This window comes from Monodelphis domestica, chromosome X (genome assembly GCF_027887165.1).
Source record: "Monodelphis domestica isolate mMonDom1 chromosome X, mMonDom1.pri, whole genome shotgun sequence".
Classification (NCBI taxonomy): Eukaryota; Metazoa; Chordata; class Mammalia; order Didelphimorphia; family Didelphidae; genus Monodelphis; species Monodelphis domestica.
Window position 1 is genome coordinate 34,394,755 of NC_077235.1, and position 18,848 is coordinate 34,413,602.

The 18,848-nt window shown below is 38.7% G+C and overlaps 3 non-coding genes across 3 annotated transcripts; all 3 read right to left on the minus strand.

The window, feature by feature from the left end:
• Window positions 1-8,190: 8,190 nt before the first annotated feature.
• Window positions 8,191-8,248, minus strand: MIR7390 (microRNA mir-7390). The gene has a single exon (NR_127688.1). It is a non-coding gene; the product is annotated as a microRNA mir-7390 (primary transcript).
• Window positions 8,249-14,051: 5,803 nt separating this feature from the next.
• MIR7388C (microRNA mir-7388c) lies at window positions 14,052-14,106 on the minus strand. Its single transcript, NR_127687.1, has one exon. It is a non-coding gene; the product is annotated as a microRNA mir-7388c (primary transcript).
• A 683-nt stretch (window positions 14,107-14,789) lies between these two features.
• Window positions 14,790-14,849, minus strand: MIR7388B (microRNA mir-7388b). Its single transcript, NR_127686.1, has one exon. It is a non-coding gene; the product is annotated as a microRNA mir-7388b (primary transcript).
• Between the last annotated feature and the right edge of the window lie 3,999 nt (window positions 14,850-18,848).

The following is an 18,848-nucleotide window of genomic DNA, read 5'->3' on the forward strand; positions in this document are numbered from 1 at the left end:
CATGGAGGGAAAATCTTTGCTTTTCCCTTTGATATGCTCATTCTTCAGAGCCACCCAAATGTACCTAGTAGTAATATTCATGACATTGTTGGAAAAAATAAAAATATATTCATTGGACCACAGGCCAAAAAGCTCTCCATCACGAAGTATAGTAGTTCTATGATTGCCAACCAAGCCATCCCCCTGCCTGATAAATTAATATCTCTGCTAATAGCTGAGAAATAAATCGTCAACCAAGAGAAGTAGCGGAAGGAAATAAGCATTGATGTAGTACCTGGTCACCGTATGAAGTGTTTTTACAATTATTACCTCATTCAATCGGCACAACTACCTTTCCTGGGTAAAAGCTACTATTAATTCAAGCATGAATTTTATTTAACTTTCTCTAAAACTTGGTCATCAAATCCCTTACCCTCTACAGACACATACAGGCTCTATCAGGATAAAAAGATGAAAATGAAAACTCTAAAGAATATGAAAATCAGAGTAACTAATGTAAACAAAATGAAGTCAATTGTCCTCATCAACCATGTCCAAAAGTATTCAATTTGATGTTCATTCCAACTCTATCTTCTAGAGCAAAGTGTCCATCTTTGGAGTGCTAAAATTTTGAGTTCTTTCCATGTATTTGATACATCCTGATTGAGACTTGATGTCAGAAGAACCTTCTAGACACTCAAACCTATGAAAAAGAATAATTGCCCACCTTGGTTGGGAGTGGGAATCCCTACCACACCTCCAAGAAAGCCTTCAAGGAACATCTGGACTACAAAATCATGAGGTGGCTAAGAGGTTAGAGCTACTTTTGTCTCACATCTCTGAAATCCTTGTTGTTTTGCTGGAAACCTACAAAATGTCACATTTGTTCCACTGAGGCAGCTGGAGGGAATGATGGCAGGATAGATGGTTTGACTTAAGTTATGCACTGATGGCAGACACAACTACTTAAAAACTATGTGCTTTGGATCATAGTGAGAAACCCAGTATCATGCCCTGGGATCACTGAGCTAAAAGATCTTGAGTTTTCCTTAACTAACCTCATTCTCAGGATGGGGATTAATTTTATGTTGTCAAATCTTTGCATGAAGAGTGACCTCAGAGTTGCTATCCCACCCTGTAGAACAGAAGTTCTCAACCTCTCAATTTGTAGCACTGAGAATACATAATGCATATCAGGTATTTACATTCCAAATCATAACTGTAGCAAAATTAGTTTTGAAGTCGGCACCAAAATAATTATTTGGTTTGGGGTCACCACAACATGAGGAGAACTGTATTGTGGAGTCACAGAAAGGTTGAGAGTCATAGAAAGGTTGAGAACCACTGCTGTAAAAGGAGAGGAAGGTCACTTGGAAGATTTCCAATTTTAACGAGATCAACCAGTCCACCCCTTGCCTGAAGAATGAAGTTCCCCAACAACATAGCTGAGAAATGGTCATTTGGATTGAATTAGAGAAAGAGAAGGCCTGCCAACTGGGTGCCAGCCACTCTTAAGGGCTTTTAAAAAAATCCTTACCTTTTGTCTTAGATTCAGTATCCTTTCCAAGGCAGAACAGTGGTAAGGGCTAGGCCAGCATTGGTGAATGTTTTCAGGTTCGTGTGCCCAAGCTGTAACTTTGAGCTGCCTGTGATCACCATCCCCCATTATTCCAGAGATCAGAGGAAGTGCTCTTTGGGTGGCTGGGCAAAGGGGCAGGGCATGCAAAAAATTGTCCTTGGGCTTTGGGAAAAGGGGTAGCCCTGAGTGCCAGTGCTTTGCCAATAACGGTCCTGACTATTGGGATTAAGTGATTTGCCCTGGGTCACACAGCTAAAAATTATCTTCAGGTCATATTTGAACCCATCATCTCCCATCAAGCAGGCATAGCTCTATCCACTGAGACACCCAGTTGGCATAAGTGCTTTTAACAAATATTCTCTCATTTGAACCTCATGAGCCAACCACATGTAAGGTAGATAACTATGAAATCTACTCAATTTGGGAATTTAGTTTTTACCCAATCCAAATCTTTTCCCTCTACCCGGCCCCAGTCAGTCACACTGTGCAACAAAAAGAAAAAAGTAAACCACTATAACATATTTTACAAAGTCACGTGAAGCAAATCCCCTCATTGGCCATGTCCATAATTTTACAATTCACAATTTGTTTCACAGACATTAATTCTCCCCTGGAAAATGAGGGACATGCTTCACCTTTAATTACCTGGAATAATTGTACTCTATGCATAATTCTTACAGGCAAATTTAGGTTTTATGCAAAGGCATTTTTTGTCTCACCATTCAGAACAATGCATATGTATTATGAGCCAACAAGCCATAGGGATTGAGAGCATATTTTGTTGTTCTGAACTCTAGGCTTATGTGGCTAGAAGATTCTTCTCCAAGAACCAGGATTGTACAGAATACAACTTTTATATCAGTTTACAAAATGTTGTATCTGGTACAGTTGAGACCTATGGAGGGCATTGTGGCAGGATACATGTTTTTTTCCCTTCTCCAATTGCAGTGAAATAATATGCAGATATCACCAAACAAAAGATCTCTCCACATCCCTAACATGTAAATTAGATCCCTATTGTCCATTCCCTGTGTAGATAGTTGACCTCAACTATTCCTTTTCCCTAAATAAAGAGGAGGAAAATGTCCAAGTCAGAAATGGTCAGTGTAAAGATACTCAAATGAGCACGCATTAGGTAGATGTGAATTTAAGTTATGTCTTGGGAAAATAACCAAATAATTAGAGCTAGCCTAAAACAGAATGGATTTCCCAAGATGGCAGCACTCTCAACATCAAAGTCTGGATCTAAAATGATGAAAAGTTCATTAGACTAGAGATCCTTTCTATAGAAGTCCTTCCATACTCGGTCATTCACGCTCTTCCAAAATACTCCGTACTTGGCTACAAAGCACTTTTTACCTATATTTAACATGGACACCATTCTTTGCACAGAATCTACAAAGCGAGTAACATTGTCCACATGAGGCACATGGAGAAATGACCATTGCTTATCCCTTTGATATGCTCCTTTGGGAGTCACTCAACTGTAGCGTAGAATACTAGAGTGCCAGATAAAGCCGATGGAAACAGTAAAGAGCAGAATCATGGGAAGACAGGCTGACAAGATATCCACCAATTTCCACTTCATCTAATCCAACACATATTTGATTTTCTGGTTTCCAGTCCCAGAGATCAAGGAGTCCTCAGAGATCACACTTTCCCATTTTTCTACCTGAAGGATGGAGCTACACCATTGTTGAGAAATGAATGATCAACAGAAGTGAATTCAGGGGAAGGAGTCTAAGGGAAGAAGCAATTCCAGACTAACAACTGTGGACGGGGCAATTTGATCCTCACAACTGCTGCAAGGGGGATATGCTAGTATTAGTTATACTTATTCCGGGGAGTATTTGTAAAAAAAAGAAAACTCTTGTACTCTCCAAATCTTCTTCCTGTATCCCGCCCCCCAGCCACAAGCAAACACTATACAATCAAAAATGAACAAAGACCAGTAAAGCAAATCCCCTCACTGGTAATGTCTAAAAACTCACAATTTATTAAGCATTGCACAGCTATCTGCTTGCTCTCCTTTAGGAAGCAAGGGGCATGATCAGGAATCCTCGTGCCAATACGGATTTCATAAAGGCAAATGTAGACTTGATGTTAAAAATACCCTCATGACATTCAGTCTTGCAAAGTATGCTGAGCTGCATTTGCTGGCAACAGATTCCTTGCCACACCTCAGCAGCAATGTTCAGGGAAAGTTTGAACCAGGAATCCTTAGGGTCTCCAGGGGGGTAGAAGTCCTCTTTTAACCCTTAATACTCTTTGTTAACGGCTAAAAGGATTTTCCCCAAAAGCTGCTATTGTACACAAGTGTTATGTAAAATGTTATCTGGTACAACTGAGGTACATGAAGGGAATTTCATTTTTGTGCCCTCACTGAAGAATGGATTAATGGAAAATGGTAGGAAAGGTGCCGGTTGGTTGAAAAACAAGACTATAATACGCTGGGATCACCAAGGAGAAGAGTCTGAGAGTTGTCCTTATCCAACCTCACTCCCAGGATGGGAATTAGCTTTATGTTGTTTATTTTCTTCTGGAAAGTGACTTAATAGGTTAGCTATTGAATTTCCCTAAATAAAGGAAGAGGAAAATGTCAAACTAAGTCAGAAATGTATGGCCAATGCAAAGGTATTCAACTTAGTGTGGATTGGTTAGCTGGTCTACAACATAGCCGAGAAAAATCAATGGTCAATTGGATTGAATTAGAAGGGAAAGAAAGGGAATAAAAGCAAGTCTAGATTACCTAGAATTGTGGGCCAGGCACCCTGCGACCTTCCTAAAAAATATTAGCTTGTCTAATCTTCACAACCAAATAGCAGGTTAGATACATCGTACTCCTGAAATCACTTTTCATCATGAAGTGGGATGGCGTGCTTCATTGGGCTTTATGATTTCGGGTCTCAAAAGATCAAGATTTCGGGTCTCAAAAGATCAAAGGGACCTCTAATTCCCCTGCAGGAAGAATGCATCTCATCTACATTGAGAAATGATTGGTCAATTGAATTGACCTAAGGAAAGATAAGGGATACAGGGAGGGAAATATAGAAGCATTATACTGTAGTGCCTACTATTTGCTAGGCACTGTGATGTGCATGCTTTTATCCTCTAGAAGTCTTCACGAGTGTGTACATTTCACGGAGGCATGTTTTAGGCTTATTGTCACGAAATCTTTTCTTGACATTCAGAGCAATGCATAAGTTTAATGATTTACATTCGGGGGAAGTAGAGATCTCCTCTAACACCACTATGAAAATATTGAAAGTCTGGAATAACAGTCATCAAGGATTGGCCAGCAGGTTTTTCTCCAAGAGCCACTAGTGTACATAATACAACTTTTAGGATAATATATAAAATGTTGTATCATGTACAACCAAAGCTCATAGAGGACATGGTGGCAGGGGGAATGGTCATAATGGTAAACGTTGGGTGGTATTGGTTGAAAAACAAAACTATAATATGCTGGGATTATCAAGATCTTCGAGAATTATCCTTAGTCCTAGGATATAAAAAAGGATATAAACTTTATGCTAATTTATATCCTCAAAAATCAACTATTCCTTTTCTCCTAAATGAAGCAAAGAAAAATGTCAAGAAACAAGTAAGATGGGATGGTCAGTGGAAAGGTATTCAAATCGGCATAGTCATCCCTTGTATCACAGCTTCACTGTATCGTGGTTTAAAAAAAACAACCCTAATTCTATATCATGGACACAGGATATCACAGAATTTTGTGGATGAATACCATACAGCACACAATGGAAATGCAGCACGCCACTAAGGCTTGCACCCACACCACTAAGGCTTGCACAAGTTTTGCAAACATGAGATTGTACAAGGCATGCTATTGCCTGATGGAATTAAGGCAACTAACCACAACTCTGTGTTCTGTATCCTGGGCACTGATTGGCTCAGGTCTGTTTGCTCTTCCATACTGTGCCCATGTTTTAGTATTTAAAGATTTCGTATTTTAAAGATCTAGTATTTAAAGAATTGAAATAAAGAAATGAAGAATTTAGGAAAGGTTAATAAGAGTATGGAAAAGGAATGGGAAGAGTTTATAAATGAAATAAAGATAATGCCGCTACTTTGCAGATTTTCACCTGTCCAAGGAGTCTCTGGAATGTAACTCCCAGGACATAACACATTGAGGGATCACTGTATATTGGTTGGAGAAAACTTGGAAATTAAATGCTGGGAAAATACCAAATCATTAAAACTATCCTAAAACAACAGCCTGGATTTCCCAAAAAGGCAGTACTTTTGCTGTTTTCTAATGACAGATCAGCAAGACTGGACCGAATATCACCAGGGGTTTGTTTCATAGGCCAGAGATCTTTTTCTGTCTACATTCTTGGTTATTTAGCTGCAAAGAACTTTACCAGTTCTCTATAGACGCTAGTATTTACACAGAATCTCCAAAATGAAGAACAATATCCAAATAAGAGAGTTGGAGGGGTGGTTTATGAGATCATTAGCTTGGAATATTGTAGGAAGCTGATGAAAGTACAAGAGTTTATTTATGGGAACCCAGGCTTATCAGTTTTTACCTCATCTAATGGTACTACACAGTAGGGGATTTATGATTTCTAATCTCAAAGTTTAAAAGGACCTCAGAGATCATCCAGTCTATTCCCAGCAGGAAGAACGAATTTCATTTACAACATGGCTGAGAATTAAATGGTTGACTGAATTGAACTAAAAAAGAGAAGGGATATAGAAACAAATAAGCATTATGTAGCACAATGCTGGAGATGCTTTACACATATTATCTCAGTTGATCCCCAGATATTCTACCAAACCAGGAAATATTAATTTTCATTCTCTTACCATCTTCCACTTCATTCTGCCCACGCACACACATACACACATACATACTGTACAATGATTACAAAAAGAAAAAGTAAACCTTTCTAGCAAATGTTATACGGTAAGGGGAAGCAAATCCCCTCACCGGCCATATCTAAAAATTCACAATTGATTGTCTTTTGTACAGTCGCCACCTTTCCTTCAGGAAGCATGGGGGCACTCTAGAATCCTTCTCCCGTGTATGGATTTCATGGAGACAAATTTAGGATTGATAGCGTGAAAACCTTGATGACATTCAGAGTACTGCACAAGAATAATGAGTTTCATTAGTTAGCAATAGAGATCTCCTCTAGCAATACCACCATATCAAAGAAAGTCTAAACCAATAATCGGGAATCAGAGAAGGCACAGTTCCTTGGCTCAGCCATCTCAGAAATCTTGGCAGCCTTGCTAGAAAGTTCTCCAAGAACCACAATCGTACATGACACCACTTTTAACACAATATAAAATGTGGTACCAAGTACAACTGAGGCACATGAAGGTTATGGTAACAGACTAGATAGTACTTTATTAGTGGACCACTAAGCAAAGGGAAATGTTAGCAATGGTTTGGAAGATTATCATATGAAAAGTGATCACAAAGCAGAAAGATCCCTGAGAATTATCAATATCCAAACTGATACCAAGGATGGGAATTAGCTTTCTGTTATCAATTCTTTGTCAGGAAAGTGGCCTCAGAGGTAGGTTACCTATTCCATTCCCCTAAATGAAGAGAAGGAAAAAAATGTCAAACAGCATCAGATATGGATGGTCAATATAAAGTATTCAATTTAGCATGTATTGGTTAGTCAAATTGAAGTTACGTGCTTGAGGAAAATATCCAAATAATTAAAGCTAGCCTATACAGAATGAGTTTCCCAATATGGCAGTACTCTAATCCCAAAGGAGGTTATTGGTCAAAGTCTAGATCCAAAATCCTCAAGGGCTTTCCAAGGCAGATTCTTTCTGCCAAAGTCTGCCCAAGCTCTTGGTTATTTAGCTACAAAGCACTTTACCACAATTCTTTGTGGGCTCTGATCGTCTTTGAAATAGAAACTACAAACTGGACAATATCACCATGAGGCTATTGGTGGAATAGAAGATGGCTGTGTTTTCTTATTGATACACTCATTTTTCAGAGATCCAATTATAACTGGAACCACGCTGAGAAATGATTAACTGAATTCAGCAAAGAGAAAGGGAATAAAAAAGCATTTATATGACTCCAACTATTTTCCAGGCACAGTGATTAGTCTGTTTTAAATTTATTATCTCACTTGATTCTCACAGCCTCCCTGCCAAGTAGAGCATACAGTTAATTAAACTCAATTCAGGAAATATGTAAAAAACATTAAAATCTTCCCCGTCAACCCACCTGTTTTGTGCACAAACATCCATAATACAAAAATTTTTTAAAAACAAAAAGAAACCATCATAAAAAAATGTGTATGGTCAAATGAAGCAATATCTGCTCACCGGCCTTATGTGAAAATTCACAACTCACTGAGTTCATATACCCATCACCTCTCTATCAGGAAGCAGGAGACATACTTCATCTTTTATCCTGTAGAATGCTGGTCCTCTGTGTGGATTGGAGAGACTCTCCAGGAACACCCTTTTGACATTCAAAATGATACACAGGAATAATGAGCTGTACTTGGTGGCAGAGGGCGACTCCTTAGTAAACCAAGAGTCATCAGGAGTTGGAGAAGGCACAGTACCTTGTCTTGACAATCTTTAAATTCTTAGCAATCTGGAAAGAAGGTTTTTCTCCAAGAACCACTCATGTACATAATACAACTTTCGACATGTTATACAAATGTTGTATTAGGTACAAATGAGGCGCAGGGAGGGCATCATAAGATGATTTTTCGTAGCAATGCTCTGACTGTAACCAGCAAATGGAAAATGATAACAGTAGTAGACTTTCAGTGGTGTTGGTTATAAGACATAACTGCAATATGCAGGGATCATGTCTGAGGGTTGTCCTAATCCAATCTTATGCCCAGGATGAGAATTTGCTTTATGTTGTTGATTCCTGGTGGGGCAAGAAGCTCAGAAGTCAGCGGTCCCCTAAATGAAGAAGGAGGAGGAGGAAAATGTCCGACGGAGTCAGAAATGGATGGTCGTTGTAACATCATTCAATCCAGCATATATTGGCTAGAGGAGAACTTAAGTTACATTCTTGGAAAATATCCAAATTAGAGAGCCCAAAACAGAAGGGTTTCCCAAGACAGCAATACTTACATCCTTCTCTTCTGAGTCTAAATCCAAAATCATTAGGGGTTTGGTAGGGTGGATATTTTTTTCTGGACAGTCCTTCCACACTGATAGTTATTTAACTACAAAGCACTTTACCAACACTCTGTGGATACAGATCTTTTGGAAGAGCCTACAAAAAGAATAGAGTCCAAAGGAAACAATGACTAGAAGACAGTTACTTTTCTTCTATACTCTATATATACTTGGTTTATATACTTTTCTTCTATACTCTATCCTTGGTTTACTATACTTCTATACTTCTTCCCACAGTTCTAACTCGCCATATTGAGGAGTGCTGGATGAGATTGGCGAATACCACAAAAGTACAATCCACCACCCAGTTTTACAATTTCCAATCTTGGGGACCAAAGGGACTTGAGAAAAATCAACCAATCCATTCACTTGCCTGAAGAATGGAGCATTTACACCATAGCTGAGACATGAATGGTCAATTAAATTTAACTAAGGGAAGAAAAGGGTTGGAGGGAAGAGGAAAATGGGCATTTATGTAGCACTTGCTGTTTTCGAGGCACTGTGCAAAGTGCATTTTACACAAATTATCTCATTTGGTTGTAACAGCCACCAAATAAGAGGATACTAATGATGAAATTCATAAAATATGTATATGCGGATTAATTTTCATCCTCTTTACAGCTTTATCTTCATTTGAAAACTATTAAAAAAAAGAAAACATTCATGAGAAAACCTATATTGTCAAAGTGAACTAAATGTCCCCACTGCCCAAGAGCACTGTACATCCATTACCTCACCATCCAGAAGCAAGTGACATGGGGGCATGTTTCGTCTTTTACCCTCTGGATTTCTTGTACTAATGGATTTCATGTAGGCAGATTTGGCTGGTTGTCCTGAAAATCTTCTTGACATTCAGAGCAATACGCAACTTAGTGAGCAATATCAGGTCAATATTACCATGGAAATAAATATGTTTGGGGATAATCTGGACCAACAATCATCACAACTTGAAAAGGGCAGTTCCTTTGCCAAGGCCTTAAAGATTGTTGGAAAATCTGACTAAGAAGGTTTTTCTCCAAGAGCCACAAGTGTACATAATACAACTTTTGTCATGTTATATAAATGTTGTATCAGGTACAACTGAGGCACATGGAGGAATGGAGGCAGAACAGATGATTCTGTTATTATGCTCATCCTGCAGAGTCAGAATAGTGAAAGATGAAAGTAATGTGTTCTGCATGACGATGTTTGAGAAACAAAACTATAATATGCTGGAATCATCAAGATCTCTGAGAAGAGTCTCATCTCTCCTCAGAGTCAAGATGAGAATTTTTTGTATTGTCAGTAATTTCATAGAAAGTGACTTCAGAGGCCACCAAATCCACTGCCCTAAACAAGGGAGAAAAATAGTTAAGTCACACAAGAATGATATTGTAAAAATGCCCAATTATTGGTTAGAGGCAAATTTAAGTTACATGCTGGGAAAATATCCAAATCATTAGAGCTAGCCTAAAAACCAAAGATTTGTCCCAAAATGACCATCTGTCAGAGTCTAGATCCAAATTATCAGGGCTTTTACAAGGTAGAGATCCTTTCTGCCCAAGTCTTTGCACCCCTTTGTCGTTTTGTTACAAAGCACTTTACTAACATTCTCATGTAATCTTCACAGTACACCTACAGAGAGGGTAGAGGCTACTACTAAATTCCATTCAGGAAGTATGTCTAAAAGCATTAATTTCCATTCTCTACAAATCTTCTCCCTTAATTCCTTGACCCAGCTAGAAATGAATGCAAGCTAGCATTCCCCCATACACTGACGTGTGCACACACACATATAAGTGTAAAAAGATTAGGAAATAACCATAACAGATGTATGTGGTCAAAAGAGGCAAATCCATTCCTTGGCCACATCCAAGAATTTCTAAATCATTGTGCATTACACAGCTATCACCTCGCTTTCAGGAAGCAAGGGGCATGTTTCAATTTCTATCCAAAAGCATACTGGTCTTTTCTATGGATTTCACAGAGGCTCGATATGAAGAACATCCTCTTGACACCGAGATGCATTTGGTGGTGAAATAGAACCCTTACCACACTGACATGGAAAGGTTCAAGAAAAGACCAGGAAAAAAATCCTCAAGGCAATCGAGGGGGTACATACAGTTCCTTGGCCTAACCTTTCTCTGAGGCCTTGCCTTATTGGTGGTAGTAGTCTCTTGGTAACCGAGAATGACGATTATCTTTGTGCGTTATGCACAAAATGCCTTATTGGGCTAGAAGGTTTTTCTCCAAGAACCACTAGTGTACATAATACAACTTTCTTTACATTATATTAAATGTTGTATCAGGTACAACTGAGGCACATGGATGGCATGGTGGCAGAATAGATAATTCTTCACTGTTATGCTCCTAATGCAGACAAATACTGGGAAATGGTAAGTAAATTGTGATTTTGGTTGAAAAACAAATCCAAAATATGCTGGGATCACCAAGCTGAAAGATCTCTCCTTATTCATCCTGGGAATTCCCTGTGTGGAAACTGACCTCAGAGATTAGCTATTCCAGTCCTCAAATGGAAAAGGAGGAAAATATCAAACAGACCAAAATGGAAGGTGAATGTAAAGCTATTCCATTTGAGCATGCATTGGTTAGAGGTAAATTTAAGGCACAAGCTGGGAAGACATCCAAATAATTAGAGCTAGCTTAGAACTGAATAATTTCTCACAAGATGGCAGTACTTTCTCTTTCTTCTCTTGGGAGATGAGCAGTCCAGAGTCTGGATCTACTACCATCAGGGGGTTTCAGAGGGTAGAGATCCTTTCTGCCCTTCTATATCCATGATGGTTTTGCTACAACACACTTAACCAGTACTCTTATACAGAGTGAAGAAAAATGGCCACATGATTCAACTGGCAGAAAGCTTAGAAGGTCATTGCTTTTCTCTTTGGTACTCATCATTCTCCTGAAACCCAGAATTCTACGTGCCTGTACTCAAGAGTATGTGGCGCTGAGTGCCACAAAAGTATAAACCACTAAACAGTGGGACTACTAGGATTTCCAGTTTCAGGAAGCAAAGGGATTTAAGAGGGTCAAACTCCCACCTGAAGCATGGAGCTCATTTGCACTATAGCTAAGACATAAGTGCTCAATTAAATTTAACCAGGGGAAGAGAAGGGGTGGGGGGAGGGAATGGATGTTTATATATCACATAATATTTGCCAGACGCTGTGTTAAATTCATTTTACACAAATTATTTCATTTGACGCCAACCTGCCAGAAAGAACATTATTAATCCCAACTCATTAAATATGTATAAAAAGCATTAATTTTCACTCTCTACATCTTCACAACCTTGTCCCAGCCCAAGTACAAACACACTGTACAACAATGAAATGAAAACCATCAAAAGAAATCTGTAGGAACCAAATTCGCCCAGTGGTTATTGTCCAAAAACCAGTAAGTCACTGTGCATCATCTCACCATTCAGAAGCAGTGGGTATGCTTCATCTTTTATCCCCTGGAATCCTTCTCTGTTGAGTAGATAAGATTTATTGGAAGTAAATGTGGGTTTGGTGTCGTGAAAACCTTCGTGACATTTAGAATAATGCACCAGTATGAACTGAATTAGGTGGCAAGAGATCCCTTCCAATACCACCACTGGAACTGTTTGAAGAAAATCTGGGCCAACAATCTTCAAGGGATGGTTCCTCATCCTGCCCATCTCTTGGCTTTTGGACTAGAAGTTTCTTCTCCATGGGCCACTTACAATGCAACAGGCCTTTTATTACACTTTGTAAAATACTGAATCTGTTACAACTGAAGCACATTAAGGGCATGGGAGGAAATCTGTTTCTTCATTGTTCCACTCCTAGTGCAGAACTTGGTGGTCCTTCCTTAAGAAGAGGACCAAGGGCACCAACTATGGTGATGTCTTGATTTGCATGTGAGTTGGGTCTAAGTGAGGCCCAAAAAAGCCAGCCTCACCACTTCATTTCCCAGATTCACTGAAATCCAGGGCAGACCTGAACAAAGGAAAATAGTGCTAATGGTGTGCTTTGAATGGCATTGGTTGTAAAACAAATTCATAATATGCTGGGATCAGTGTTCCTTCTCTGCCCTAATACTTGGGATGGGAATTGGCTTTATATTGTCTATTCCCCATTTGTTAAGTGACTTCAGGTTAGCTACTCCATTCCCCTAAATGAAGAGGGAAAATGTCAAAGCCAAAAATGGATGGCCAAGTATTCAGCTGAGTGTATTTATTAATTAGGAAAATTTAAATTACATGCTGGGAAAATATCCAGTTAACTAGAGCTAACCTAAAACAAAACGTTTTTCAAGATGGCATACTTACACTCATCTCTCATATCAGGTCATCAGACAGGGTCTTCTTGTAATATCTTCAGGGGTTTTATGGGTTAGAGATCCTTTCTGTCAAAGGCCCTCCACATTCATGATTGCTTAGCTACAAAGCACTTTACCAACACTCATGTCTTCTTTGAGAAGAATATACAAAATGAAGAACAATGGCCATATGATTCAACAAGCAGAAAGCCTAGAAAGTCATTGCTTTTTCTCTTTGATATACTCATTCTTCTGAACCCCACAACTGAAACCAGACAGTACTCATGAGAACACAAAAGAATAATCATGGGAACAGAGCACTATTGGATCCTCCAGAGTATTTACCACCTCTAATCCACCAGTGGGGCCACTGTGATTTTCAATCTCAGACCAAAGATATCTCTAAAGTCAACCCATCCATTCGTCTCCTTGAAGAATAAAGCTCGTCCATAACATAACTGAGAAATTAATAGTCAATTAATTTTAACTGAGGGAAGTGTTGGGGAAGCAAATACAAAAGCATTTATATAGTTTATTCATATAGCTTACTATTTCCACACAATTCTTTTTACATATACTTAATTGACCCTTGTAGAGCCTATCATTTTAACTTGGTTCGGGAAAAAGCATTAACTTTCATTCTCTCCAAACCCAGTTTCTTAATTCCCCTATCCCAGATAGCACTGTGCATGTGTCTATGCACACATACATACTGTATAATTATGGAAAAAAGAAGAGAAAACCTACATATCAAATAAAGGGAATCCCCTCGCTGACCATGTCAAAAATTGTGTAGCTTGGTTCTTATCTGATAGCCATTACATTTCCATTTTGAGGCCTATGAATTCTGGGGTCTCTCTATGTATGCCAAACTGAAATTTGGCATCAGAAAAAACCAACTTATATAAACATTCAGAACCATGGACAAGAGCAATTACCTGCATGGGGTGGCAGTAAGGATTACTACCCCACCCATATAAAAAGACCCCAAGACATTATGGTTTTTTAGACAGTAGAGCTCCTTATACCAAGAATCTCTGCGGTTCTTTTCCCAAACGCCATTGTTACACAAAAGGTGACTATTTTAATCATAAGACATAAAATGTCACGTCTGTGCAATAGTGGCAGGTGGAAGTCATTGGTGGCAGGAGGCATAGGTGATCTTGGTCACTGTCCTATAACAAAACCAGTCACTTAAAAACTAACAATAGTATATTTTGGATTAGTTTAGTTGGAAACAAAAAACAGCATAATGGCCTGCGAATCAAGAAGCTAGAAAAATTTTCCTTATCCAACCTTATATCGTGGAGGGAAACTAGTTTTACATTGTCAGATCTCAACATACAGAGTTCAGAAGACAAATTATTCCATGAATTAAAAAAGACGAAGGAAGAAAACATAGAACATAAATTTATCAATGTACGATCATTTGGAAGGTTTCCAGTGCAGTATGTGTCGGTTTAAGATAAATGAAGGGAAAATGTCTACGTAATTAAAGCAAGCTTCAAACAGAATAAGTTGTCCAAGATGGTGGGACTTAGCCAAGGAATTGAAAGGTAGTTTAACTGTAAAGTTCTTGACCAAGAGCCTCAATGGATACTATTCTTCTTTGTACAGAATGAAGAATTATCCACATGAAGTGACCTGAAGAATGGTAGGAAGATCATTCCCTTTCTCTTTGATATGCTAATTCTTCTGAACCACCCATTTGCAAGTTATAGTTGAGAATGCTGGTTGAATTTTTTTAAAGAAATCTTTGGAAATCCCAGTTGTCCAGTCAGAAGAGTTATCTCCAAAAGCCACTGTTGCACATGATGGGACTATTTTATCAGCATACATAAAATGTAACATCTGTGCAACAGGGGCAAGTGAAGGGAGTCCAATGGCAGGCTAGATGGACTGGCTTAGTCACTGTTCCTACTATAGAGCCACCCATTTGAAAATTGTAGCAGTGGTGTGCTTTGAAAGGCATTGCTTGAAATATATGCATACAAAGATCAGCAAATGTCAAGTTTTGAGTGTTCTTATCTAACCTTACACTCATGATGGCAATTAGCTTTGTTTTCAAATCTCGGCATGGAAGGATCACAGAGCCAGAGATTCTATTCCCCTAAAAGTAGGAAGAAGAAAATTTAATATGATGATATAGAAAAACTGAACACATAATGAGAGCCAGTCTCAAACAGAATGGGCTTTCCAACATGATAGTCCTTAGCTCTATTCTCATTGAATATCAATCCATAGGTACTGTGGATTTCATAGCTTGGTGAGCTGTATCTTCCAGTGCCTCCATATTCCTGGTTACAAAGTTCTCAACCAACAGCCTCTAGGCATACTTTTTACCTTTACACAGAATTTTCAAAAATCAATTTTGTCCACATGAAGCAACTAGAGAAATGGTTGCTATTTGCTTTAATATGCTCCTTCTTCTGAGCTACTTACTTGTATAATATATATAAATAGTAGACAGCTTCGGATAAAGTTAGGGAAAGCAGAAATTTCCAATCATGGGAACACAGGCCTACAAGATCTCCCACAGTTTTTACCTCATCTAAGCAACTCACAAAATAGTCGTTCCGATTCCCAATCTCAGGTACCAAAGGGAGATCAAGCAGTCCATCTCCCTGCCTCAAAAATGGAGTTCATCTACAGCATGAATGAGAAAATCTTCTATTGAAATGAAATTAAGGGAAAGAAAAGATGTTAAAGGAATAAGCAATTAGAGATTTCCAACTGTGTGCCAAGCACTCTCAAAGTGCTTTTTACAAATATTAGCTCAATTTGATGCTCACAATCACCTTGGTAAGGTAGATTAATTAAACTCGGTTCAGGAAGTATGTAAAAAAGCATTAACTCCTTCCAGATTTCCCTAATCACATTCACTCCTACAACAAAAACGTAGGAACAAAAAGAAATAAGAAATACTGATAAAAATGAAAATGGGCAGAATCAAATAAACTAAATCTTTGCCTTTGTCAAAAAATTCACAACTCATTGAGCACTGTTGACCCATTACCTCTATATCAGGAAATGAGCACGCTTCAAATTTTATCTTCTCAAAGGAAGCCTTGGCCTCTGAGTGGATTTCAGAAGCAAATTTAGGCTTGGTATCAAGAAAATCCTCTTGAACATTCAGAACGGTGCATCACTATAGTGAGCTTACATTGCTGTACTGGGTGGCAAGAGACGGCTCTCCAATAGCACCATGGAAATGTTGAAGGAAAATCTGTAGCAAAAATCCTCAGGCCATGGAGAAGGCAATATTCCTGGCTGTCTGGCAGAAGGTTCTTCTCCAAGGGCCACTGCTGTTCAAGATGCAACTTTTTTTTACAATATATATAAAAAAAATTGCTTCAAGTACAGCTGGGGCACATGGAGGGCATCATGAGGAAAAAGATGACTTTTCACTGTCGTTCTCCTAATGCAGAACCAAATAATGGAAAATGGAATTGGTTAAAAAACAAAACCATAATATGCTGGAATCATCAAGCTAAAAAATTCACACATGCTGAACCTGAGCAGGAGAATGACCTCAGAAGACAGCTAGCTATAATACAGCTCTCCCAAGTGGATGGTCACTTGGAAGTTTTTCGATTCAGCATGCATTAGAGGCAAATGTTAGCTCAACATAAGGAAAATGTTCACATGATTAGAGCCAGTGGCACACAGTATGGATTTCCTAAGACGGTAATATCTAGCCTCAACTTTCATGGGTTATCAAAACAATCACCACATACTTGATAGGCTAGTGACCTATAGCCAATATTGCCTTCGTGGTCTAGTTTTTAGCTATAAAATTCTTGAGCAACACTATCTGGATACTTTTTGTACATATTCTACAAAATGGAGGCAAGCTGGAGGAATGCTCCATTGCTTTTCTCTTTTGATATGCTCATTTTTCTGAGCTACTTAATCACTGCTTGTAATACTGGAGCACTAGATGAAGTTAGTAGAAACAAATCCCAATCACAGATCATGGACCTACAAGATCTCCCATCTAATCTGCAACACAGTAGTGATTTTGATTTCTAGTCTCAGATACCAAAGGGAACTGGGAGATCAACCAGTCTCATCTTTCTGCCTCAAGAATAGAGTTTATGTAACCACATAGCTGAGAAATTTGAATTTAATTAAAGGAAGAGATGGGAAAAAACTAAGGTTGCCAACTGTGTGCCTAGCAAGTACTAAATGCATTTTACAAATATCAATCTTGTAAGGCAGTCTTGTAAAAAACTGAGTTCAGAAAGTATGTAAAATGGCATTGATGTTCATTCCTTCCACTTAATTATATCCCCTGCAACAAAATGATAAAAGAAACCACTTTTTGAAATAGTGATACATTAAAAATTATAATAACAAATGTGCAAAATCAAATCTTCAACTGGTCTTGTCCAAAAATTCACAATTCATTGTGTGTTCACCTATCATCTCTCCATCAGAAAGGCATGTTTCAACTTGTATCCTCTCTGGAAACCTTGCCCTCTGTGAATTTCATGGAGGCATATTGAGGCTTGAGGTCAAGAAAATGCATTCAAAAGAGTGCACCAGAAGGAGCTGCATTTGGTAGCATCACAGATCTGCCCCCCCTCCAATACCAAAATGGAAATACTGCAGGAAAATCAGGGTTAAAATCATTTAAGTGATTTTGAGAGTGAGATTCTTTATCCTGACCACCCCTGAACTCCTGGCTATCTGGCAGAAAAATTCTTGAAGAGCCACAGTTGTTCAAGATGGAACTTTTATCACATGTAAAATGTTGTATCTGTTAAACTGAGGCAGATGAAGGGCATGGTGGGGAGAATAAATGATTGTCTTTCCTGTGTTCCTACCACAGAACCAAATAATGGAAAGTATAGTAATGGCTTGCTTTGGGTAGAAGGGTGGTGTTGATAAAAGTGTCCTGGGATCAATCACCAAGCTAAAAAAAAATTCAAGTTGTCCTTTTTCGGGATCATCCCAATTTTCAGCATCATCCTAATTTTCGGCATCATCCCAAAGATGGGAGTAAGGTTCATGTTGTTGATGTTCTGCTGGAAGCCTCAGGGGCCAATTCTTCAGTTCCCCTAAATGAAGTAGGAAAATCTTGACCAAAGTCAGAAATCGATGGCCAGAGTAAAGACACAGTACATGTACTGGATAGAAGCAGCTTAATGCTGGCAAAATATAATTGGAGCTCGCCCTCTTAGGAGGGCAGTGAATACTTACACTCCCTGCTCACAGGTGGTCAGTCAAGAGTCTAGATCCATGGTCATCAGGGGTTCTCCAAAAGTCTTTCCCTATTTCTTGGTTGTGTGGCTACAGAGCACTCTGTAGAACCTATTCTTTGCACAGAATCTACAGAACAAAGAACATTGTCCACATGAAACAATTAGAGGAATGGTTAGAAGATCATTACTTTTCCCTTTAACACACTCATTCTTTTGAGACAAAAAATCATATTGGACGTACTCATGGGAGCTAGGTGCAAGTAGTAAATACACAGAAGTATAATAATGAGGACATCTGCCTAACAAGACGCCCAAGATGATTTACCTCCTCTAATCGACCACAGTTGGGCTGCTCTGATTTCTAATCCCAGAGACCAAATGGACCAACTAACCCATCCTTGCCGCTGTCTGAAAAAAGAATCCAATTGAGAACACGACTGTGAAATGAATGAATTGAATTAAGAGAAAAGTGATAGAAGAGAATAAATAAGCTTTTCTACAAAACCTACTATTTGCCAGAAGCTGATAAGCTTGTTTTACACATGAGATCTCAATTTGATCTTCACGACCACCCTGCCCAATGGAGGCTACTCTTAAACTCAACACAAAACGTATATAAAAAAGCATTAACTTTCACTCTCTCTAAATCATCT